Below are 26,515 nucleotides of genomic sequence, written 5' to 3'. Positions count from 1 at the left end.
CAGAACAAGCTGATGCCAGGAAAATGACCAACCCTGTTGGTTTGTTAATGCAACCACACAGTATTTTTTTTTTGCATCTGCATGCATCTGAAGAAGGTCCCATTATTGTAGACTGCTGCTTAGCATCCGGATGAACAAGAGTGTTCTTGACATCGTACAAGGCTACAAGCACATTGAAATTGATCCTTAAGTGGTATAATATGACTGAAAATTCCCTACACTTACACATTTTCTGTTTTTTAGCATGCTGAATCCTGCCCACGTTTACCGGGTTTACACAATTCTACTGTCTGTCTTATTTGATATAGAGATCTCTGATGTCTCCATGTCTGCTTACGCGTTGAATGAGAAACCTGAATCTTACATATCATGTTTGATTTCAACACAGATATAGTTTTCTTACAGTTTGATGTTGATTTGCGATGGTTGTTTGGTTTGTCAGATTAAAGTCCAATATAGTTCGCTCACAAGAATCATGTAAGTAATTATATATATGTATATATTTCATTTCAATCATAGAAGTATCTAAAAAAAGAAATATGTGCCCATAACTATATGTTCACTGTTTTGCACTGTAGCCTGACATTAAATTCTGAACTAATATAAGTTCACTATTACTAGGAGTTATTAGGATTGTAGTAGCATGAGCTCAGAATGTTTAGAAGCCTAGAAAGCTCAGACTGCCGGGAGGTTTGTGCAATCTGTTTTTTTTTGTCTGTGATATTTGAAGTCCGTATATATTGAATTACCTTGCTTGGTGTAAAAGGAATCCTATTAAGCATTTCTGGTACGTATATACATGAGAAGATAAGTGTAAGGGTATTTTACCCTTATCCATTATTTTGGTATCTATGACACCGTGCTAGAGTATTTGGACTAATACATGTCTACAAGATGACTTTCAGGTATTAGCCAAAGAGGTATGATAGTGTAGCAATGGAACAAAAAGGCAACGGGAGACCCCCCCAATTCGACGAAAAATCAGCAAGTTTTTCAGAGCCTGGCCGATCACAGATCCGGTCGGACCGGCCCTGGCACCGGACAGCCCGGTCACCAACCGGACCCAGAACCGGTGCCATCCGGGCAGGTTCCAGTAAAGAGGGCAAGCCCTCCGGTCGGCGTCCGGTCGCCAGCCCGGTTTTGGACCGGCTGCTCCGGTCCATGGCCCGGTCTGACCGGGCACCAGACCGAGCGGCCCGGTCTGCAACCGGACTTTGCGCCTGTGCCATCCGGGCGCCATCCAGTAACCTCAGTCGCCTGCCCGGTCAAGACCCGGTCCCAACTCCGGTTGGAAACCGGCCAACCCGGTCTGTGGCCCGGTCTGACCAGGCTGTGGACCGGCCTGTCCGGCCCCAAATCCGGTCGACCGGGTTTCTCGACGAATCTGCTGATGTGGCAAGTGACCAACGGCCGTATTTCGAAGAACACTATAAATAGGCCTTCTCCTACCTCTGAACAGTTAGGCAACATACTACAAGCTGTTCTTGAGCTCTCTCTCTCTTACTCCATTGCTAGAAACACCAAAAGCCTCAGATCTCCCTCCTCCTCCACCCAAACTCAAATCCCTCCGGGGAATCATTAGAGGAGGACCCGATCTACCGTTCTACCAAGCCAAATCTCATTCCCCCTTGTATTCATTGAGAAGCTTGCTTCCTAGGTTTCCTTGGAAACCCTATGTAACAACCCAAAAATTTCAAAACAAACAAAATGAATTTCCCTAGTTCCAAATTTTGGAACCAACAAAAACTTTTATTAAAATAAGATTGATACATATAGATCTTGTTTTAAATCTTGTGTTTTGCCATGATGAGTGTTATTATGCTTATGTGCTAAACCCTAAAACCCTAAAGTGATCAAGTGAAGGTCACCAACCCAATAAAATAAAAGAGAAAGAAATCAAATAAGAAAAACCTTAAACCCTAATCTTCTCCAGAAATCATTTTGGATCTATTTTGAGAACTCCAAAATAAAATAAACGACATATGGGGGCATATAGCCCTAATAGGTAAATCTTGAATCCTACCTTTATTATTTATGCTAAATGGTGGTGAACCATTGTGAACCCCACTAAACCCTAAACCTCACCCCTCTTCTCACCACCCTAGTTAAATTAAAATAAAAGGGAATTAAATAAGAAAGAGGCATATGTGCCTAGGGCTATATTTATAAAACTTTACCCAAAACCTTTCCACTTTATTTAGAGAATTGGAAAAGCTTCATACACCTTACCTAGTACCTATCAAACCAATTCCAAGTGGTTTCCAAAGAAATTAAAAAGAAACCAAAAATGCCATAGAGGCATATGAGAGAAAAGTGCAAATTTGTGAATTTTAGAAGATTGACCCTAGGACTTGTATGAAGGGTTGGATCACTTCCATATACCATTTCAACACTCAACAACATCAAATGGGCCAAGAACACTCAAATCATTATTAGGTGTTATTAAAATGCATGAGGTGCACCATCTCATTTTTAAATTATGTTCACCATTAGGGGTCAAATCTATGAGGTGTAGCACCTCATTTAAATCAACATAGTATTTAAATTGCATTAGTTATTTAAATCACATGAGATGATGAATCTCAATTAAATCACCTTCCTCAAATAATAAATGTGAAGTGTTGACCTTGGTCAGCATGGTATCATTCCTGTTATTTGAGAATATTAAAAACCACCTCAATAGTAGCATTTAAATTGTTCCAACTAATTATTAAATCATATGGGGAGTATCCCTCTCATTTAAATCTTTGTCTCAAGTAATTCTACATGAGGTAGAGACCCTGGGCTATCAATTCTCATATGGAATTATTTGATGATATTAAATCTTTACCATGTTAGGATTAAAAGGTATGAGGTGTTTACCTCATTTAAATCATTTTCTTAAATGATAAGTGTGAAGAGGTTGACTTTGGTCAACCTAGGTCATATTTTATTCATAAGAGAAATTAAATCTTAATAAGATAATGAGAGGAAATTATTTCTCTAAGTAATTAAAAGTAATACCTTATTTAGTATGAGAGGAAATTATTTTTCCTAAATAAGAAAACAACACATTTACCCACTTAATAGTAATGAGTAATGCTAGTTACTGGTGTAAATTATATGAGGTGTTTCACTTCATTTAAATCTTGTCCCAAGTATTTTCAGATGAAGTTTGAACCCCTGGTCAAATACTCTCACATGAAATACTTGGAGATTTTAAATCATAATAGGCATTATTAAATGGTATGAGGTATCCCTACCTCATTTAAATCATTTTCTCAAATGATGATGATGAATGGTTGACTTAGGTCAACATAAATTCATGGGTGATGGTTTGAGAAATTAAATCTTAAGAAGATTCAATGAGAGGAAATTATTCCTCAAGAATTAAAAGGAAACTATCATTTACATATATAATGAGAGGAAATTATTTTTCTTAAGAATAAAACCATATCAACCCACAGGATGACAATGTGATAATGCTAGAATAGTTGGTGTGATTTATGTGTGTGCTTTTTATAGCTCTTGAACTTGTGTGGTGATTGTATACCCCGTATTCGTATTTATAGACGCTAGTGCCGAAGGCTACGAAGGAGACGACGAGAACATCTACGGAGAAGAAGGAGGAACATTTTGATCCATACCCCAACCAAGGCAAGATAATACTCTTGCAAAGTGCACAGCTCACCATGAGCAAGGCATTACCCCATTTACTTTATGCTTATGATCCTATTTCCCAGTTTTACTTTACAAGCTTTATTTACTTTTGTTTTATCAAAGTAATTTTTGATTCATGATTCACTTGGTTAGTATTGGATTACTACAAGAGTATCAAACTTAGCCTAGAAAGCTATAAGCTAGTTAGCACCCCTCATGACTAGTTGCTAGTGCTAACAAATAATATTGACTACTCTAGATGGGAATATGTGCAATAAAATGACTTTGAAAACCTTGGAATGATGATTCATTCTATTGAAAGATTTTGAAGGTGAATATGACTTGAGAAGGACTTGGTGAATTTTACGAAAACTGATGGTTGGGTTCGGATGCGATACCATTCCAATTTACAAGTACCCCCACAATACCTGATTATGGGTAGGGCTTAACTGGAAGTTTATGTGTCTTAGTATGGGTTCCCTCTAAACAAGCGTCATCGGGGTTATGCCGAAAGCTGCCTCCACCACAAAAGAAACGACGTTAAAGATGAGGTGAATGTCCGGCCCAAGCCTCGTGCGGTTCCCGGGTTGACGGTTGGTCTTCACCGGGAGGCCAAGCTCATGGGGAGAGGTACCTATACTAGGAAATGTAAGTGAAAGGTTTTGGTTGATGATCCGCGTACTGAGTTACGATTATTCAGGGTTACCCACGACGGATGTAATCAAAAGTTGTGGCACAAGCGTACAACCTCTCGCGAGTGTAAACCTATTCGAATAGCCGCGTCCACGGTTAAGGACGGTTGGAAAGGCCATACTGTTCCGTCATCAGACCATTTTCACCAAAATGTGATATATGACTTGTGATTTTTGCATTGGAAAGGGGAATGTTGATTTCGACTTGAATTACAACAAATGTTGTGGGAATGACACTAATGTTCCCACTTGAGTTAGTTAGCACATGAAAGGTTTTGATTTCAAATACTTGCGAACAAAAATTGGCTTCATGCAAAAGAAACTAGGGCTTAGCACCCCTTACCGAAATGCTCGTACTTACATTAGTATTAGTTTGCGAGTACTTTAAAGTACTCACGGCTGTGTCCCTGGCTATTCAAATGGCCGGACTATGAAGAGGAGCAGCACTATGAAGAGGAGTACCGGAACCCGGAAGAAGGACAGCGGGACGTCTACGACAACTAGGACCACTCCTGACGTCAAGCGTTGGCCTGTGGACTATAGAGTCCCCCTTCGATCTACGCTTCCGCTATGTATTTGTGATGTGTGTTGAAACAGTAGTTCAACTATTTGTAATATTGGATCATGTGATCTATTTGTAAGACGACTATGATATGTAATGAATGATGACTTATGATATTCAACTGTTATGTCTCGCAACAACAATATTCCTGGGATTGCGATGTATGGCATAACGAGCATCCGGACTTAAAAATCCGGGTGTTGACAAGTTGGTATCGAGCCATTGTTTGACCTTAGGAGACCCTAGTTAGAATGGACGTCTGCAAAACTTAGTTTCAAAACCAAAGAAGTGAATATTTATGAAAAACTTATTCGCACTCTTATCCTTGAGATCTTTTGCAAAAATGAGAAATCTATACTTTACTTTCTTTACAAGCCTACCTAAAATGTTGCACACTTGACTACTTCTTTAACTTACTTATCCTAATTACTCACAGATGAAGTACCAATGGGAGTCCTATCAGCTTGGTTCCGGAGGCGACCTAAAGTTCGAAAAAGAGTTGAAGCAACTAGTGGACTATCTAGGACACCCGTATCCCGAGTTCTTCGGAATACCACTCAAAGCTCAGTTAGGAGAACCACCTCAGTGGGACGTTTCCACTGATCTACGAAGGAAGCTTGATTCCCCGGTATGGGAAACCATATGGTTTTCTGTAACGGGAAACACTTGGAAGGAAGGGCTAGACAATGCTATGCAAGAAGCAATTTCCCGTCTGTGTGGACAAAATGAGGACAAGATCAAGAACACTCGTTTCATCTACTACCCAAGACATGACTCCATGGGAAGACCGATGACCATGCCCCCACCACAACCGAAGATGAACCCCGATGAAGCACCTCAGGACTTCGAGCAGTACAAAACCCGCAGGGATTTGGACAACGCCCTCGCCTCTCGCCAAGCACCTCACCCGTGAAGAAGAAGAATCCACCCTGAAGAGTAGTATCACCCAAGCACTTAAGTAGGTGTGAGTTGTATTAGGATCCCCTTGTATCGTAGAGCGAATGAATGGTTCTTCAAACCAACAGTGTGTTAGATTTGTAATATGTGATGCTTGGTATGAATGAAAAAGTGTTGTTGGTTGTACCCCCTCAACACTATTCAAGTTTGGAACTTTTCGAATTTTATCTCAACCAAACCATAGAAATTTCCCCCTTTATCTTATGATCTACCTCATTGTCCAGATGGCCCCTCCTAACCGCAACAACCCCCGTGCCCAAGCCAACCGAGATGCACATTAAGCACGCCAAGATGACTGACACCATCAACATCCTTGCAATGGAGCGCAAGGCACTTCGTCATCAGCACGCCAAGAAGGACCACCTCATTGCTCGTCTCCGCGTGAGGATAGCAACCCTAGAGCAGCTCATCCCAATACCCAACCATGCCCCCAGAGACAAGCCCACTGTGACTTGCTATGAATGTGGTGTTACTGGTCAGTACCCTAAAAAGTGCCCGATGAAAGCCGCCAACAACGCCCAGAGGACTGGAAGCAATGCTGTACCCATTGCCCAAAAGGACAAGTCAACGGTAACCTGCTATGAATGTGGAGTTGTGGGTCACTACTCCAATGAGTGCCCCAAAAAGCTTGCCAGGATTGCCGCCAATACCGCTGCACCTGCCCAGCAGCAGCGCTGTGTCGCAACTGGAAAAAGGTTTAACCCAAACTACCCAAACAACCGCAACGGTCGTTACTACCGCATGAATGCCGCAGAAGCACCAGAAGCACCTCAGGCCCTGCCAAGTATGTTCCCCTGTTAATCTCACTCGCTCAATCTTTCTTAGGAACCTAACTTTTCTTAAAATCTCGGGACGAGATTTGTTTAAGGGGAAGGGTTTGTAACAACCCAAAAATTTCAAAACAAACAAAATGAATTTCCCTAGTTCCAAATTTTGGAACCAACAAAAACTTTTATTAAAATAAGATTGATACATATAGATCTTGTTTTAAATCTTGTGTTTTGCCATGATGAGTGTTATTATGCTTATGTGCTAAACCCTAAAACCCTAAAGTGATCAAGTGAAGGTCACCAACCCAATAAAATAAAAGAGAAAGAAATCAAATAAGAAAAACCTTAAACCCTAATCTTCTCCAGAAATCATTTTGGATCTATTTTGAGAACTCCAAAATAAAATAAACGACATATGGGGGCATATAGCCCTAATAGGTAAATCTTGAATCCTACCTTTATTATTTATGCTAAATGGTGGCGAACCATTGTGAACCCCACTAAACCCTAAACCTCACCCCTCTTCTCACCACCCTAGTTAAATTAAAATAAAAGGGAATTAAATAAGAAAGAGGCATATGTGCCTAGGGCTATATTTATAAAACTTTACCCAAAACCTTTCCACTTTATTTAGAGAATTGGAAAAGCTTCATACACCTTACCTAGTACCTATCAAACCAATTCCAAGTGGTTTCCAAAGAAATTAAAAAGAAACCAAAAATGCCATAGAGGCATATGAGAGAAAAGTGCAAATTTGTGAATTTTAGAAGATTGACCCTAGGACTTGTATGAAGGGTTGGATCACTTCCATATACCATTTCAACACTCAACAACATCAAATGGGCCAAGAACACTCAAATCATTATTAGGTGTTATTAAAATGCATGAGGTGCACCATCTCATTTTTAAATTATGTTCACCATTAGGGGTCAAATCTATGAGGTGTAGCACCTCATTTAAATCAACATAGTATTTAAATTGCATTAGTTATTTAAATCACATGAGATGATGAATCTCAATTAAATCACCTTCCTCAAATAATAAATGTGAAGTGTTGACCTTGGTCAGCATGGTATCATTCCTGTTATTTGAGAATATTAAAAACCACCTCAATAGTAGCATTTAAATTGTTCCAACTAATTATTAAATCATATGGGGAGTATCCCTCTCATTTAAATCTTTGTCTCAAGTAATTCTACATGAGGTAGAGACCCTGGGCTATCAATTCTCATATGGAATTATTTGATGATATTAAATCTTTACCATGTTAGGATTAAAAGGTATGAGGTGTTTACCTCATTTAAATCATTTTCTTAAATGATAAGTGTGAAGAGGTTGACTTTGCTCAACCTAGGTCATATTTTATTCATAAGAGAAATTAAATCTTAATAAGATAATGAGAGGAAATTATTTCTCTAAGTAATTAAAAGTAATAGCTTATTTAGTATGAGAGGAAATTATTTTTCCTAAATAAGAAAACAACACATTTACCCACTTAATAGTAATGAGTAATTCTAGTTACTGGTGTAAATTATATGAGGTGTTTCACTTCATTTAAATCTTGTCCCAAGTATTTTCGGATGAAGTTTGAACCCCTGGTCAAATACTCTCACATGAAATACTTGGAGATTTTAAATCATAATAGGCATTATTAAATGGTATGAGGTATCCCTACCTCATTTAAATCATTTTCTCAAATGATGATGATGAATGGTTGACTTAGGTCAACATAAATTCATGGGTGATGGTTTGAGAAATTAAATCTTAAGAAGATTCAATGAGAGGAAATTATTCCTCAAGAATTAAAAGGAAACTATCATTTACATATATAATGAGAGGAAATTATTTTTCTTAAGAATAAAACCATATCAACCCACAGGATGACAATGTGATAATGCTAGAATAGTTGGTGTGATTTATGTGTGTGCTTTTTATAGCTCTTGAACTTGTGTGGTGATTGTATACCCCGTATTCGTATTTATAGACGCTAGTGCCGAAGGCTACGAAGGAGACGACGAGAACATCTACGGAGAAGAAGGAGGAACATTTTGATCCATACCCCAACCAAGGCAAGATAATACTCTTGCAAAGTGCACAGCTCACCATGAGCAAGGCATTACCCCATTTACTTTATGCTTATGATCCTATTTCCCAGTTTTACTTTACAAGCTTTATTTACTTTTGTTTTATCAAAGTAATTTTTGATTCATGATTCACTTGGTTAGTATTGGATTACTACAAGAGTATCAAACTTAGCCTAGAAAGCTATAAGCTAGTTAGCACCCCTCATGACTAGTTGCTAGTGCTAACAAATAATATTGACTACTCTAGATGGGAATATGTGCAATAAAATGACTTTGAAAACCTTGGAATGATGATTCATTCTATTGAAAGATTTTGAAGGTGAATATGACTTGAGAAGGACTTGGTGAATTTTACGAAAACTGATGGTTGGGTTCGGATGCGATACCATTCCAATTTACAAGTACCCCCACAATACCTGATTATGGGTAGGGCTTAACTGGAAGTTTATGTGTCTTAGTATGGGTTCCCTCTAAACAAGCGTCATCGGGGTTATGCCGAAAGCTGCCTCCACCACAAAAGAAACGACGTTAAAGATGAGGTGAATGTCCGGCCCAAGCCCCTGTGCGGTTCCCGAGGTTGACGAGTTGGTCTTCACCGGGAGGCCAAGCTCATGGGGAGAGGTACCTATACTAGGAAATGTAAGTGAAAGGTTTTGGTTGATGATCCGCGTACTGAGTTACGATTATTCAGGGTTACCCCGACGGATGTAATCAAAAGTTGTGGCACAAGCGTACAACCTCTGCAGAGTGTAAACCTATTCGAATAGCCGCGTCCACGGTTAAGGACGGTTGGAAAGGCCATACTCGTTCCGTCATCAGACCATTTTCACCAAAATGTGATATATGACTTGTGATTTTTGCATTGGAAAGGGGAATGTTGATTTCGACTTGAATTACAACAAATGTTGTGGGAATGACACTAATGTTCCCACTTGAGTTAGTTAGCACATGAAAGGTTTTGATTTCAAATACTTGCGAACAAAAATTGGCTTCATGCAAAAGAAACTAGGGCTTAGCACCCCCTTACCAGAAATGCTCGTACTTACATTAGTATTAGTTTGCGAGTACTTTAAAGTACTCACGGCCGTGTCCCTGGCTATTCAAATGGCCGGACTATGAAGAGGAGCAGCACTATGAAGAGGAGTACCGGAACCCGGAAGAAGGACAGCGGGACGTCTACGACAACTAGGACCACTCCCGACGTCAAGCGTTGGCCTCGTGGACTATAGAGTCCCCCTTCGATCTACGCTTCCGCTATGTATTTGTGATGTGTGTTGAAACAAGTAGTTCAACTATTTGTAATATTGGATCATGTGATCTATTTGTAAGACGACTATGATATGTAATGAATGATGACTTATGATATTCAACTGTTATGTCTCGCAACAACAATATTCCCGGGATTGCGATGTATGGCATAACGAGCATCCGGACTTAAAAATCCGGGTGTTGACAAGTTGGTATCAGAGCCATTGTTTGACCTTAGGAGACCCTAGTTAGAATGGACGTCTGCAAAACTTAGTTTCAAAACCAAAGAAGTGAATATTTATGAAAAACTTATTCGCACTCTTATCCTTGAGATCTTTTGCAAAAATGAGAAATCTATACTTTACTTTCTTTACAAGCCTACCTAAAATGTTGCACACTTGACTACTTCTTTAACTTACTTATCCTAATTACTCACAGATGAAGTACCAATGGGAGTCCTATCAGCTTGGTTCCGGAGGCGACCTAAAGTTCGAAAAAGAGTTGAAGCAACTAGTGGACTATCTAGGACACCCGTATCCCGAGTTCTTCGGAATACCACTCAAAGCTCAGTTAGGAGAACCACCTCAGTGGGACGTTTCCACTGATCTACGAAGGAAGCTTGATTCCCCGGTATGGGAAACCATATGGTTTTCTGTAACGGGAAACACTTGGAAGGAAGGGCTAGACAATGCTATGCAAGAAGCAATTTCCCGTCTGTGTGGACAAAATGAGGACAAGATCAAGAACACTCGTTTCATCTACTACCCAAGACATGACTCCATGGGAAGACCGATGACCATGCCCCCACCACAACCGAAGATGAACCCCGATGAAGCACCTCGGGACTTCGAGCAGTACAAAACCCGCAGGGATTTGGACAACGCCCTCGCCTCTCGCCAAGCACCTCACCCGTGAAGAAGAAGAATCCACCCTGAAGAGTAGTATCACCCAAGCACTTAAGTAGGTGTGAGTTGTATTAGGATCCCCTTGTATCGTAGAGCGAATGAATGGTTCTTCAAACCAACAGTGTGTTAGATTTGTAATATGTGATGCTTGGTATGAATGAAAAAGTGTTGTTGGTTGTACCCCCTCAACACTATTCAAGTTTGGAACTTTTCGAATTTTATCTCAACCAAACCATAGAAATTTCCCCCTTTATCTTATGATCTACCTCATTGTCCAGATGGCCCCTCCTAACCGCAACAACCCCCGTGCCCAAGCCAACCAGATGCACATTAAGCACGCCAAGATGATCGACACCATCAACATCCTTGCAATGGAGCGCAAGGCACTTCGTCATCGGCACGCCAAGAAGGACCACCTCATTGCTCGTCTCCGCGTGAGGATAGCAACCCTAGAGCAGCTCATCCCAATACCCAACCATGCCCCCCAGAGACAAGCCCACTGTGACTTGCTATGAATGTGGTGTTACTGGTCAGTACCCTAAAAAGTGCCCGATGAAAGCCGCCAACAACGCCCCGAGGACTGGAAGCAATGCTGTACCCATTGCCCAAAAGGACAAGTCAACGGTAACCTGCTATGAATGTGGAGTTGTGGGTCACTACTCCAATGAGTGCCCCAAAAAGCTTGCCAGGATTGCCGCCAATACTGCTGCACCTCGCCCAGCAGCAGCGCTGTGTCGCAACTGGAAAAAGGTTTAACCCAAACTACCCAAACAACCGCAACGGTCGTTACTACCGCATGAATGCCGCAGAAGCACCAGAAGCACCTCAGGCCCTGCCAAGTATGTTCCCCTGTTAATCTCACTGCTCAATCTTTCTTAGGAACCTAACTTTTCTTAAAATCTCGGGACGAGATTTGTTTAAGGGGGAAGGGTTTGTAACAACCCAAAAATTTCAAAACAAACAAAATGAATTTCCCTAGTTCCAAATTTTGGAACCAACAAAAACTTTTATTAAAATAAGATTGATACATATAGATCTTGTTTTAAATCTTGTGTTTTGCCATGATGAGTGTTATTATGCTTATGTGCTAAACCCTAAAACCCTAAAGTGATCAAGTGAAGGTCACCAACCCAATAAAATAAAAGAGAAAGAAATCAAATAAGAAAAACCTTAAACCCTAATCTTCTCCAGAAATCATTTTGGATCTATTTTGAGAACTCCAAAATAAAATAAACGACATATGGGGGCATATAGCCCTAATAGGTAAATCTTGAATCCTACCTTTATTATTTATGCTAAATGGTGGCGAACCATTGTGAACCCCACTAAACCCTAAACCTCACCCCTCTTCTCACCACCCTAGTTAAATTAAAATAAAAGGGAATTAAATAAGAAAGAGGCATATGTGCCTAGGGCTATATTTATAAAACTTTACCCAAAACCTTTCCACTTTATTTAGAGAATTGGAAAAGCTTCATACACCTTACCTAGTACCTATCAAACCAATTCCAAGTGGTTTCCAAAGAAATTAAAAAGAAACCAAAAATGCCATAGAGGCATATGAGAGAAAAGTGCAAATTTGTGAATTTTAGAAGATTGACCCTAGGACTTGTATGAAGGGTTGGATCACTTCCATATACCATTTCAACACTCAACAACATCAAATGGGCCAAGAACACTCAAATCATTATTAGGTGTTATTAAAATGCATGAGGTGCACCATCTCATTTTTAAATTATGTTCACCATTAGGGGTCAAATCTATGAGGTGTAGCACCTCATTTAAATCAACATAGTATTTAAATTGCATTAGTTATTTAAATCACATGAGATGATGAATCTCAATTAAATCACCTTCCTCAAATAATAAATGTGAAGTGTTGACCTTGGTCAGCATGGTATCATTCCTGTTATTTGAGAATATTAAAAACCACCTCAATAGTAGCATTTAAATTGTTCCAACTAATTATTAAATCATATGGGGAGTATCCCTCTCATTTAAATCTTTGTCTCAAGTAATTCTACATGAGGTAGAGACCCTGGGCTATCAATTCTCATATGGAATTATTTGATGATATTAAATCTTTACCATGTTAGGATTAAAAGGTATGAGGTGTTTACCTCATTTAAATCATTTTCTTAAATGATAAGTGTGAAGAGGTTGACTTTGCTCAACCTAGGTCATATTTTATTCATAAGAGAAATTAAATCTTAATAAGATAATGAGAGGAAATTATTTCTCTAAGTAATTAAAAGTAATAGCTTATTTAGTATGAGAGGAAATTATTTTTCCTAAATAAGAAAACAACACATTTACCCACTTAATAGTAATGAGTAATTCTAGTTACTGGTGTAAATTATATGAGGTGTTTCACTTCATTTAAATCTTGTCCCAAGTATTTTCAGATGAAGTTTGAACCCCTGGTCAAATACTCTCACATGAAATACTTGGAGATTTTAAATCATAATAGGCATTATTAAATGGTATGAGGTATCCCTACCTCATTTAAATCATTTTCTCAAATGATGATGATGAATGGTTGACTTAGGTCAACATAAATTCATGGGTGATGGTTTGAGAAATTAAATCTTAAGAAGATTCAATGAGAGGAAATTATTCCTCAAGAATTAAAAGGAAACTATCATTTACATATATAATGAGAGGAAATTATTTTTCTTAAGAATAAAACCATATCAACCCACAGGATGACAATGTGATAATGCTAGAATAGTTGGTGTGATTTATGTGTGTGCTTTTTATAGCTCTTGAACTTGTGTGGTGATTGTATACCCCGTATTCGTATTTATAGACGCTAGTGCCGAAGGCTACGAAGGAGACGACGAGAACATCTACGGAGAAGAAGGAGGAACATTTTGATCCATACCCCAACCAAGGCAAGATAATACTCTTGCAAAGTGCACAGCTCACCATGAGCAAGGCATTACCCCATTTACTTTATGCTTATGATCCTATTTCCCAGTTTTACTTTACAAGCTTTATTTACTTTTGTTTTATCAAAGTAATTTTTGATTCATGATTCACTTGGTTAGTATTGGATTACTACAAGAGTATCAAACTTAGCCTAGAAAGCTATAAGCTAGTTAGCACCCCTCATGACTAGTTGCTAGTGCTAACAAATAATATTGACTACTCTAGATGGGAATATGTGCAATAAAATGACTTTGAAAACCTTGGAATGATGATTCATTCTATTGAAAGATTTTGAAGGTGAATATGACTTGAGAAGGACTTGGTGAATTTTACGAAAACTGATGGTTGGGTTCGGATGCGATACCATTCCAATTTACAAGTACCCCCACAATACCTGATTATGGGTAGGGCTTAACTGGAAGTTTATGTGTCTTAGTATGGGTTCCCTCTAAACAAGCGTCATCGGGGTTATGCCGAAAGCTGCCTCCACCACAAAAGAAACGACGTTAAAGATGAGGTGAATGTCCGGCCCAAGCCCCGTGCGGTTCCCGGGTTGACGAGTTGGTCTTCACTCGGGAGGCCAAGCTCATGGGGAGAGGTACCTATACTAGGAAATGTAAGTGAAAGGTTTTGGTTGATGATCTGCGTATCGAGTTACGATTATTCAGGGTTACCCCGACGGATGTAATCAAAAGTTGTGGCACAAGCGTACAACCTCTGCGAGTGTAAACCTATTCGAATAGCCGCGTCCACGGTTAAGGACGGTTGGAAAGGCCATACTGTTCCGTCATCAGACCATTTTCACCAAAATGTGACATATGACTTGTGATTTTTTGCATTGGAAAGGGGAATGTTGATTTCGACTTGAATTACAACAAATGTTGTGGGAATGACACTAATGTTCCCACTTGAGTTAGTTAGCACATGAAAGGTTTTGATTTCAAATACTTGCGAACAAAAATTGGCTTCATGCAAAAGAAACTAGGGCTTAGCACCCCCTTACCAGAAATGCTCGTACTTACATTAGTATTAGTTTGCGAGTACTTTAAAGTACTCACGGCTGTGTCCCTGGCTATTCAAATGGCCAGACTATGAAGAGGAGCAGCACTATGAAGAGGAGTACCAGAACCCGGAAGAAGGACAGCAGGACGTCTACGACAACTAGGACCACTCCTGACGTCAAGCGTTGGCCTGTGGACTATAGAGTCCCCCTTCGATCTACGCTTCCGCTATGTATTTGTGATGTGTGTTGAAACAGTAGTTCAACTATTTGTAATATTGGATCATGTGATCTATTTGTAAGACGACTATGATATGTAATGAATGATGACTTATGATATTCAACTGTTATGTCTCGCAACAACAATATTCCTGGGATTGCGATGTATGGCATAACAGGCATCTGGACTTAAAAATCCGGGTGTTGACACCCTAGGTGGGCAAGAGGAGTCCGGAAGCATCCGGGCTGTGGATTTGCTCCGGGCAAGATTGTGAAGGTTTGGAGGCTACCTCAAAGTCTACCACAAGTGAGTGAGCTATTCTTTCGTGGGATAGGCTCCGGAGAATAGGGTGAGCCTTCGTGGCGCGGGGAATCCTTCGTGGGACCTCCACTCCTCCAAACGTGACGTACCTTGTTGCAAAGCAAGGGAACACGGGAATACATCCTCGTCTCCGCGTGCTATCGGTTATCTCTAACCGAACTCCTTACTTGTGATTTAATCGCTCGTGAGAGCCTTCGTGCTCGAGTTAGTTGTATCCTCATATAGGTTGCTTCACCTAGTTTGCATTAGGCTCATCTTTATATTCCGCAAAGCCTAATATTGCAAAGAAAGAATTAAAATCTGTAGAAACCTATTCACCCCCCCTCTAGGTTTACCATCTCTATACTTTCAATTGGTATCAGAGCCTGGACTCTTATTAAGGGCTTCACTGCCTTAAGAGTGAGATGGATAAACTTTTCGACGGTCTAGATGACGACTCTAACCTTTCGGTTAAAGAGATGAAATCTAGACTCTTGGCATATGATGCCGAGAAGAAGAAAAAGGAGGATGAGCTACAAAAACAAATGACAGAAATGACTGCCATGCTTAAGAACTTAACTGCCGGTGGAACTTCTAGTGGGGCTTCTGTCTCTAAGGAAACCTACCATGAAGCTAACCATGACTATCCCAAAAAAACTTCACCCATGCCTCATATAAACCATAGTGGGACCATTCCCCATTCTGATGGAACTCACTTTCCACATTGGAAATCTGCTATGGAATCTCATATTCGCAGCTGCAGTGTGGAGCTATGGGAGCTCATTGTTCATGGACATCGGGAGCCACAAGATCCTACTCGGTTGACCTCCACCGAGTTCTACAACCGTCAACTTAATGCCTCCGCACGTGACAAGATTAGAAGTGGCATCAATCGCAAGCTCCTTGATCAAGTCGATGACATTGTCTCCGCTAAAGAGTTGTGGGATCGGATCGTAGTACTCCAAGAGGGAACCAATTTGATCCAATCAGCTCTTTATGAGACCGCAAAGCAAGAGGCCCACCAGTTCATGATTCGAGATGGAGAATCCGTATCCGATGCCTATGCTAGGCTTGGTGCTCTTAGAGTAAGAGTCAAGGGACTTGGTGCTGAGAAGTACAATGACGGCTTCGAGATGAATGAAGCCTTCATAAAATCCAAGGTCATTGCTATGATTGCCGTCAAACAAGAAGACACCAACCTTGCTCTCAATTTGCAAATCATGACCAAGAGTGCCGATCTCAACTCCGATGATCTAGTCTCCTATGTGGCCGCCAATGAAAGCATGGCCAAAGCCGGAAAGAGGCTCAAGGCAATGAACCGTGTTGATGAAGCCTCACACAACCATGAAGCGTCACACAACCCTGCTCTCAAGGCTAGAGCTGACCATGGAGGAGAAGAAGAATATGAAATTGAAGAAGATGAGGAGATGACTTCAACTAGTGACATCGTCACTGACTTTGCCTTCTTTGCCAAGAAGTACAAGGGAAAGTTGCCTATGCTCCTCAATGACAAGAAGAAGAAGAGAACTTGCTACAATTGTGATGAAGATAGCCACTTTGCAAATGAGTGCCCTTATGAGAAAAGGGTAGACAAGCCAAGATTCATCAAAGGGGTCAAGCCAAGATTGAAGCCAAACCCAATCAACGATCGATTCAAGAAGAACAAGGGAAGAGCTTTTGTTGGAGCCGAGTACTTGTCCAATGATGAAGAAGAAGATGAGGAGAAGGAGGCCGGGGTGGCCGGTTTGGCTTTCTCCAAGCCCGGGTCACTCTTCACATATGACTACTCCAAGGACTACTCCACGGAGAATGATGTTGGTTCCTCCTTCATGGCAAGAATCACTCAAGATGATGACTCCGATGACTCTTCCTCCTCTACAATCGTTGGCTCTTGTCTTATGGCAAGGGAAACCAAGGTAATGGAACCTCCACCTTCCCTATCTAGTGTTCTTGATGATGAAAATGAAAATCAAGATGAACTAATTGTGCTTAAGGAACTTTACAATGTTAGATGCACCCTTCGTGGTGAAGCTCTTGTCAAGTTTGATTTCTTGATGGACTCTCTCAAAGAAAAGGATGAGTCCATTGAGGAATTAGAATATCAATTGGATGAAAAGGAACGGAGATTCAATCTCCTAAGACAAGAGCTAAAAACCGAAAGGTGCATATCTCAAGGCCTTAAGCAACAAATTGAAACCTATGAACTTGATAAAGTTAAGGACCTAGAAACTATTGATAGGGCTCAATCTTTGACTCAAGTGCTCCATACCTCAAAGGAGGAACTTGAAGTTGCTCATGCTTCTCTCACTAGGGATCTTGACCACCTTGAAAGAGCTAACAAGCTTGTAAAGGATGAGCTCAAGAAACTTGGAGAGAATCATGACCTACTCCAAGAAACCTACATGAAAGCACTTGAATCAATGAAGGATCCCATTGTTGTTGAAAACCATGCTAGTTCCCCTACATCTTTTACTAGTGAGCATGCTAAGCTTGTTGAGGAACATGTTCGTTTACAAGAGGAACTCTCTTTGCATGTTGAGACCAATGCATATCTTGAATCCTTGGTGACTAAATATGGTCTCGACTATCATCCTAATGAATCCTCTTGTGAGCATGCATCTATTCTTGAGGAAAATGTTAGGTTAACAAAGGAACTTGCAAAGTTCACCACCGCCAAGAACAAGATGGGATTGGATGACCTCTTGAGTAAGCAAAGGTCAAACCATCAAAAGTTTGGACTTGGATACGTTCCCAAGTCTCACAAGAAGAAGAACTACAACAAGGAGAAACCCGCTCAAGATAAGAACAAGAAGGTCACTAACAATGGCAAAGCCTCAAAGGGAAAAGCCACTTGTGGTGACCGCACAGGGCCAAACGATCACTATGCATTATTTGTTGATTATTATGGTGATGTCTATGCCAACTATGTTGGCCCTCCCAATGGCTATGCTTATAGAGAGTACTCAATTTGGGTACCAAAAGATATTGTTGCCATTGCAAAGGAACCCATTAATCGATGGGTTCCTAAATCCTCTACTTGATTTTGTAGGGGTATTCCTCCGGTGGTCCAAAATGGGTGTTTGATAGTGGATGCACCAATCATATGACCGGAGGAAAAGGTGTGCTTGATCAATTCATTGAAGATATCAACAAGAAGTCAAGCATTACCTTTGGTGACAACTCAAAGGGAAAGGTACTTGGGTATGGCAAGGTAGCAATCTCTAAGGACTTGTGCCTTGAGACCGTGATGCTTGTTGAACACCTTGGCTATAACTTACTTTCTATATATCATCTTGCCGATGCCGGTTACAATTCATATTTCACTAAATATTATGTGCAAGTCTTTAGGAGTGACAATCTCAAATTGGTCCTTGTTGGATATGTGGAGAACAACCTTTACGTGGTTGATCTCTCGAAAGAGAGCCCCTCCTTCTCCACATGTCTAATGGCGGCCAAGCATGACGAAGGTTGGTTGTGGCATCGCCGCCTTGGTCATGTTAACATGAGAAATCTTAAACACCTCCTAAAGGGTGAGCATATTGTGGGACTAACCGACGTTTCTTTTGAGAAAGATCGTGTTTGTAGTGCATGTGTAGCCGGAAAGCAACTCAAGAAGAAGCATCCCATCAAGAGTATTGTTACCACATCTAGGCCTTTGGAGCTCCTTCATTTGGATCTCTTTGGGCCATCACATTATGATACTCTTGGTGGGAGCAAGTATGGACTTGTCATTGTTGATGATTACTCAAGATACTCTTGGGTATTTCTCCTTAAGTCTAAGGACGAGACCCATAGAGAGTTCATCACCTTCGCCAAGAAAGCTCAACGTATGTATGAATCCGAGATCAAGGCAATTAGGACCGACAATGGCACCGAGTTCAAGAACTACACTATGCAAGAGTTTGTTGATGATGAGGGCATCAAGCATGAGTTTTCGGCGCCATACACCCCTCAACAAAACGGTGTTGTTGAAAGGAAGAACCGGACTATCATTGAGATGGCAAGAACCATGTTGAGTGAATTCAACTCACCCCACAACTTTTGGGGAGAAGCCATCTCTACGGCCGTCCACTACTCCAACCGGCTCTTCCTCCGTCCCCTCCACAACAAAACCCCATACGAGCTCCTTACCGGTAACAAGCCTAATGTCATGTATATTCGTGTCTTTGGATGCAAATGCCTTGTTAAGAACAACAAAGGTAAGCTCGGTAAATTTGAAACTAGAACCATAGAGGGTATATTTGTTGGATATGCGGAGAACTCTCACGCCTATAGATACTACAACCGGTCCTCCGGGACTATTGAAGTATCTTGTGACGTGGTGTTCTTGGAGGATAATGGCTCCCAAGTGGAGCAAGTTGTTCCATGTGTTGCGGGTAATGATGATGATCCATCTAGTGCCATCAAGCATATGGGCATTGGACACATCCGGCCCATGGAGGTTCATAATGATGATCAAGATGATGGAGTAGATGTTTCAAGCACGCCACAAGTGGAGCCTAGCTCAACTCAAGCCGAACCATCAAGTGCAACTCAAGAACCATCCTCTACTCAAGATGAGTCTCAATCCGAAGAACAAGAAGAAGATCCTCATTCCATGGAGCAAGATCATGATGACGATCAAGAAACATCCTCAACTCATGATCAAGCTCAAGTGGTCCCTCATGATCAAGTACTAGCAAGAGATGAATTCATAGATCATGAAGGAACCATTCGGAAGATCAAGGCCGCTACAAGGGCAAGCGACATGAAAGTGGATCAAGTCCTTGGTAGCATCTCAAGAGGAGTGGTAACTCGTAGACACCATGCATTACTTATCACTTATTGTCAACATCATGCTTTTGTGTCTAGTTTTGAACCACTTAAGGTACATGAAGCCTTGGTCGATCCAGATTGGGTAATTGCCATGCAAGAAGAATTGGAGTGTTTCACTCGCAATGAAGTATGGTCTCTAGTTGAGAGACCCAAGGATCATCGCATCCATGTTATAGGGACCAAATGGGTATTCAAGAACAAGCAAGATGAGAATGGCATTGTCATACGAAACAAAGCAAGGTTAGTGGCGCAAGGGTTTGCCCAAATAGAAGGTATGGACTTTGAGGATACCTTTGCGCCGGTAGCCCGTCTTGAAGCTATTCGTCTTTTGCTTGCATTTGCATCTTTCCACAATTTCAAACTATTTCAAATGGATGTAAAAAGTGCATTTTTGAATGGTCCTCTAAAAGAAACCGCATATGTGGCTCAACCCCCGGGTTTCGAAGACCCATGCCGACCCAACCACGTGTATTTACTCCATAAGGCACTCTACGGTCTCAAGCAAGCTCCACGTGCTTGGTATGAGTTCCTTAGGGATTTCTTACTACATGATGGGTTTTGCATGGGTACGGTCGATTCCACCCTTTTCACCAAGCGGGTTAAAGGGGGTGGCTTATTTATATGTCAAATATATGTTGATGATATTATCTTTGGTGGAACTAACCCCAATCATAACAAAGCTTTTGAGCTATTGATGACTAGGAAATTTGAGATGTCCATGATGGGAGAGTTGAAGTTCTTCCTAGGCTTCCAAGTGAGGCAACTTGCAAAAGGCACCTTCATCTCTCAAGAAAATTATGTGAAGGACATGCTCAAGAAATTCAACATGACCAATGCAAGCCCAATGAAGACACCCATGCCCGTAAAGGGGCAACTTGGTTCATGTGACGGTGAGAAGGATGTGGACATAAAGGTATACCGCTCCATGATAGGATCCTTGCTCTACATTTGTGCCTCTAGGCCGGATATCATGCTAAGTGCAGGGATGTGTGATCGTTTTCAATCCGCTCCCAAGGAGAGCCATTTAGTGGCGGTCAAACGGATTCAAAGATACCTTGTTCTCACTCCTACTCTCGGGCTTTGGTATCCAAAGGGGTCAACCTTTGAACTCATTGGCTATTCGGATTCCGATTGGGCCGGTGATAAGGTTGACCGGAAGTCTACCTCCGGGGCTTGCCAATTTATTGGCCGGTCATTTGTGAGTTGGTCATCCAAGAAACAAAACTCCACCGCTTTATCCACCGCCGAAGCCGAATACATATCCGCGGCATCTTGTTGCACTCAATTGTTAGGGATGAAGCAAACCTTGAAAGACTATGGTGTGTCTCTTGGTACGGTGCCTCTTCTTTGTGACAATGAAAGTGCAATTAAGATCGCCAATAACCCGGTTCAACATTGTCGCACCAAACATATTGACATTCGCCATCACTTCCTACGTGATCATGTTGCCAATAAGGATATTGATCTCACTCATGTGGGAACAACCTACCAATTGGCGGATATTTTCACTAAGCCTTTGGATGAAGCCCGCTTTGTTAACTTGAGAGGAGAACTTGGTATTCTTGATCCTAAAAACTTGGATTGATTAACTTCTTGCACTATATTCTTGCATTTATCTTGCTATCTAGCTTAGAGGCATAGCACATATGGGGATAGACATCTTACCATGTCTTGGTATGATGCATACCTATGTGTGCAACATAAATAGACCCAATGTCATTATATGGACCCAAGCATGTCTCTTCGCGGTCACATGACATTTGCACTTTCACATAGGGGGAGTAATCCCCCGCCCCTCATTGAGCCTTCATTACAAATTGATTTGACTATATAAGGCCAAATGATCTTATTGCAAAAATCATTTCAAAATGACTTATGATTCTTGATATAAATATACTTCGAATCATACCCATTGTCGCTATTTATATTTTGTTTGGATTTCATTCCAATGGGTATGCCTAGAGAACTTTGTGTTTCCAACCCCATGTCTATGCTCATCTCATCATCATCTATCTATCTATATGTACATGTCATCATCTGAGCACTCACACACATTTACACAAAAAAATAGGGGCAAAACGAGGCAAAATGACACATTTTTGGGCAAATTGACTCCGGCCGGTCACTGGCCCAGTCGGACCGGCCTTTGCGCCGGGTCGTCCGGCGTCTGGCCCGGTCGACCGGGCGCCCGACCGGCCGTGCGGGCTGTTATGTCTTGGGAGTGGATACCCCTTGGGGATCTTCTTCCTCATTATCCCCCACCTCTCAAACCTCCATGGCCGCCGCCTCCACCATCTCCACCACGCCCTAGGCACTTCCCACCACTAGTTTCTCCCCAAACTTCACACAACCATAGATCGGGATCTCTCAAGCCTCTTCACCAAAGGATTTGGTCCCTCTCAAGCTATTTTGGGAGATCTTGGGGATTTGGCCCTCAAGCCTTCTTCACGTGTTCTTCTTGCTCACTTGGGCAACGAGGACAATGTCATCGGGTAAATCTCCCTTCTATTCCCTCTCCTTCTTGATCTCCCTCTCCCATTGCCACATGTTGAGGAAAATTGAGAAAAGTTAGGGTTAGGGTTAGTAAGTCCTCATGCCACCTAGAGTGTCACACCCCTCCTATGCACATTGTTCACTCTCCTGGTATAATCTATGTTCAAGTTTGTGAGTTTTTGCATGATTTTGTGTCGAATTTCTGGGCAAACATCACAACTCAGCACGACCCGGTTTCCAGCCCGGTCGACCGGCCTCTCAACCGGCTGGTCCGGCGCACCGCCCGGTCAACCGGATGGCCAACCGGCTCGTCCGGTCTGTCGTCCGGTCGGACCGGCCCCTGCGCCGGCTCGCCCAGCTTTTTCGCATGATCTCGTCGAAACACTTGAATATAGGCTATGCTTTTGGCTTCCTCATATATGCTGATGACATGTACACTTACCTCATTGCTCTCCTCGCCCTATATTGCTTATTCACAGGAGACTGGAGCGGTGAGGACCGTGACACCACTGCCAAGAGAGGGAGGCATGCAGGACACCCACCACGCCGTACTAGTGGTCGTGCCTCTCAGCCCACTGGTGGCAGCTCATCTAGGGGCCGAACCAAGACATCTGTCAGTAAGAGGAAAGATAAACATGCAGCACAGGATGGTGATGAGGTACTGCCCGAGTTCCATGTTGGTGATGTCCATATTGGTGCATGGAGAAGACTCAGAGAGTCCAACCCCTATCGCTTTGAGGAACCCACTTACACAGGGGGAGATCAGTTTTTCTGGACCAAGACGCAGCAAGTCCTGTGGGATGACTACTATGACTCCCACGAGCACATGAAGAAAGGCACCATTGTTATGCCCAAGGCCATCAAGGATGTCATTGGAATGTATGAAGCCACCAAGTTTCACTTTGTGGTTGCGACCTTGAGGCGGATGGGGTTGTATGATCTTATGTGCTTGACACCTACTGATGGGTGCTATTGTCCATCCTTGGTGAGACAGTTTCACTGCACAGTCTTTTTCCATGATGATGCAGCTCGGACTATGACTTGGATGACTGGCAAACAGAAATACACTTGTAACTATCTTGATTTCTGTGAAGCCTTGGGGTTTGGTGGAGGGAGTGCTTCTGGTTTCAAGATATATTCTCAGCAGAAGTTCACCAGAGGGGACATTGCCTTTTGCTATCCTCCGGAACCCACACCTGGACCTCCCACCATCTCTGGCATGTACTACTCCTACCTTCTACTTGCCAAGCTATTCCGTGAGACTCTCATCAGCAAGTCCGGCGATACAAGTGAATGCTGTGCATATCATCTGAATTTGATGTACTACTGTCACCCTGAGCACCAGAAACTTATTGATGGCTGTGATCTCATCTACTGTGAGTTACGGCGCTGTGTTCGCGAACGGTTGACTCCTAATCTTGCCCAGTACATTCAGCTGCTCATCAACAAGGTTGTGCCCGCACCTCTCAATACTCAAGGTGAGCGGGTCAGGATGGAAGCTTTCAAGGTACCTGCCCAAGGTGATAGACCGGATGTTCCTGAAATGATGCCGTCTGAGCGCCGGTCCAAGGAACGCCATGACCATGCTAGCTCCAGCTCCTCTAGGCGCCCACAGCATGGTGTCTCACGGTTCTTCTCTAGCTTATGGCAGATGTGCAAAAATACCAATGATGTTGCACATCAAAGTCTTTCTTTGAACCAAGAGACAAGGAGGCGCCAAAATGAGTTCATGGCTACTAGGAATGTACCTGTCCCTCCTCCTGGCCCTGAGTTGGAGCCTGTCCACGCACCAAGCCGGGAGATGCCTCTTCTTTTCGATGAGGTGTTCCGGAACTTTGATCCTTCCTTGTACTTTGGTGGTCCTCCTCCTAGTTCTCGCTCGTGCACCTCCTCGCCGATGCTGATGATGAAGAGGATGAAGGTGATGAGGATGACAATGGCGAGGATGATGATGAAGAGGATGACGATGAGGATGGTGATGGCAGCTCTCCATCCGCGGGGCATGAGTTCTATTGATGGGACGCTAGCATTTCTCCTCTTTTCTTCGCCTTTTTGGTGTTCCGATGCTAAAGGGGGAGAAGAGAGTAGAGTGTAGAATCACGGGGTTCTTTGATTGTCACAAGCCATGGGAGTTGCTTTATTTGGATTTTATATGGCTTGTGCGTATTTGCTTTTATTTCTCAAGAACCATTTGCTACTTTGAATAATTCATGTATGGATATGTATGGACGACTATTATGTGTGTTACTCTATGTTAGGATAATCATGCTTTATGCTTATATATCTTGATATACTTGTCCATACCATGCTTGTTTCCTAAAGATATTGGGGGAGCTGTCGTAATATCTTATTCCACAAATGGTGCACTTTGCATTCAAACGCAAATTCTCCAAGTGCACACATTATGGGGGAGCTGTCGTAATATCTTATATGGAATCAAGGTTTAGAGCTTATCATAATATCTATATGTAACTCTAGCTCGGTTTGTCATCGTATACCAAAAGGGGGAGATTGTAAGGGTATTTTACCCTTATCCATTATTTTGGTATCCATGACACCGTGCTAGAGTATTTGGACTAATACATGTCTACAAGATGACTTTCGGGTATTAGCCAAAGAGGTATGATGGTGTAGCAATGGAACAAAAAGGCAACGGGAGACCCCCCAATTCGACGAAAAATCAGCAAGTTTTTCAGAGCCTGGCCGGTCACAGATCCGGTCGGACCGGCCCTGGCACCAGACAGCCCGGTCACCAACCGGACCCAGAACCGGTGCCATCCGGGCAGGTTCCAGTAAACAGGGCAAGCCCTCCGGTCGGCGTCCGGTCGCCAGCCCGGTTTTGGACCGGCTGCTCCGGTCCATGGCCCGGTCTGACCGGGCACCAGACCGAGCGGCCCGGTCTGCAACCGGACTTTGCGCCTGTGCCATCCGGGCGCCATCCAGTAACCTCAGTCGCCTGCCCGGTCAAGACCCGGTCCCAGCTCCGGTTGGAAACCGGCCGGCCCGGTCTGACGGGCTGTGGACCGGCCTGTCCGGCGCCAAATCCGGTCGACCGGGTTTCTCGACGAATCTGCTGATGTGGCAAGTGACCAACGGCCGTATTTCGAAGAACACTATAAATAGGCCTTCTCCTACCTCTGAACAGTTAGGCAACATACTACAAGCTGTTCTTGAGCTCTCTCTCTCTTACTCCATTGCTAGAAACACCAAAAGCCTCGGATCTCCCTCCTCCTCCACCCAAACTCAAATCCCTCCGGGAATCATTAGAGGAGGACCCGATCTACCGTTCTACCAAGCCAAATCTCATTCCCCTTGTATTCATTGAGAAGCTTGCTTCCTAGGTTTCCTTGGAAACCCTAGGTGGGCAAGAGGAGTCCGGAAGCATCCGGGCTGTGGATTTGCTCCGGGCAAGATTGTGAAGGTTTGGAGGCTACCTCAAAGTCTACCACAAGTGAGTGAGCCATTCCTTCGTGGGATAGGCTCCGGAGAATAGGGTGAGCCTTCGTGGCGCGGGGAATCCTTCGTGGGACCTCCACTCCTCCAAATGTGACGTACCTTGTTGCAAAGCAAGGGAACACGGGAATACATCCTCATCTCCGCGTGCTATCGGTTATCTCTAACCGAACTCCTTACTTGTGATTTAATCGCCTGTGAGAGCCTTCGTGCTCGAGTTAGTTGTATCCTCATATAGGTTGCTTCACCTAGTTTGTATTAGGCTCATCTTTATATTCCGCAAAGCCTAATATTGCAAAGAAAGAATTAAAATCTGTAGAAACCTATTCACCCCCCTCTAGGTTTACCATCTCTATACTTTCAATAAGGTACTTTGGTTTCTGCAAATGGTTTCTATTTCACTTGTGGTAGCCATTCTATATTCATCCATATTTTGGTGTCGATAT

This window comes from Lolium rigidum, chromosome 2, assembly GCF_022539505.1.
Source record: "Lolium rigidum isolate FL_2022 chromosome 2, APGP_CSIRO_Lrig_0.1, whole genome shotgun sequence".
NCBI classification, from domain to species: domain Eukaryota; kingdom Viridiplantae; phylum Streptophyta; class Magnoliopsida; order Poales; family Poaceae; genus Lolium; species Lolium rigidum.
The sequence above is the reverse complement of the archived record's forward strand: the minus strand, read 5'-3'. Positions refer to the sequence as shown.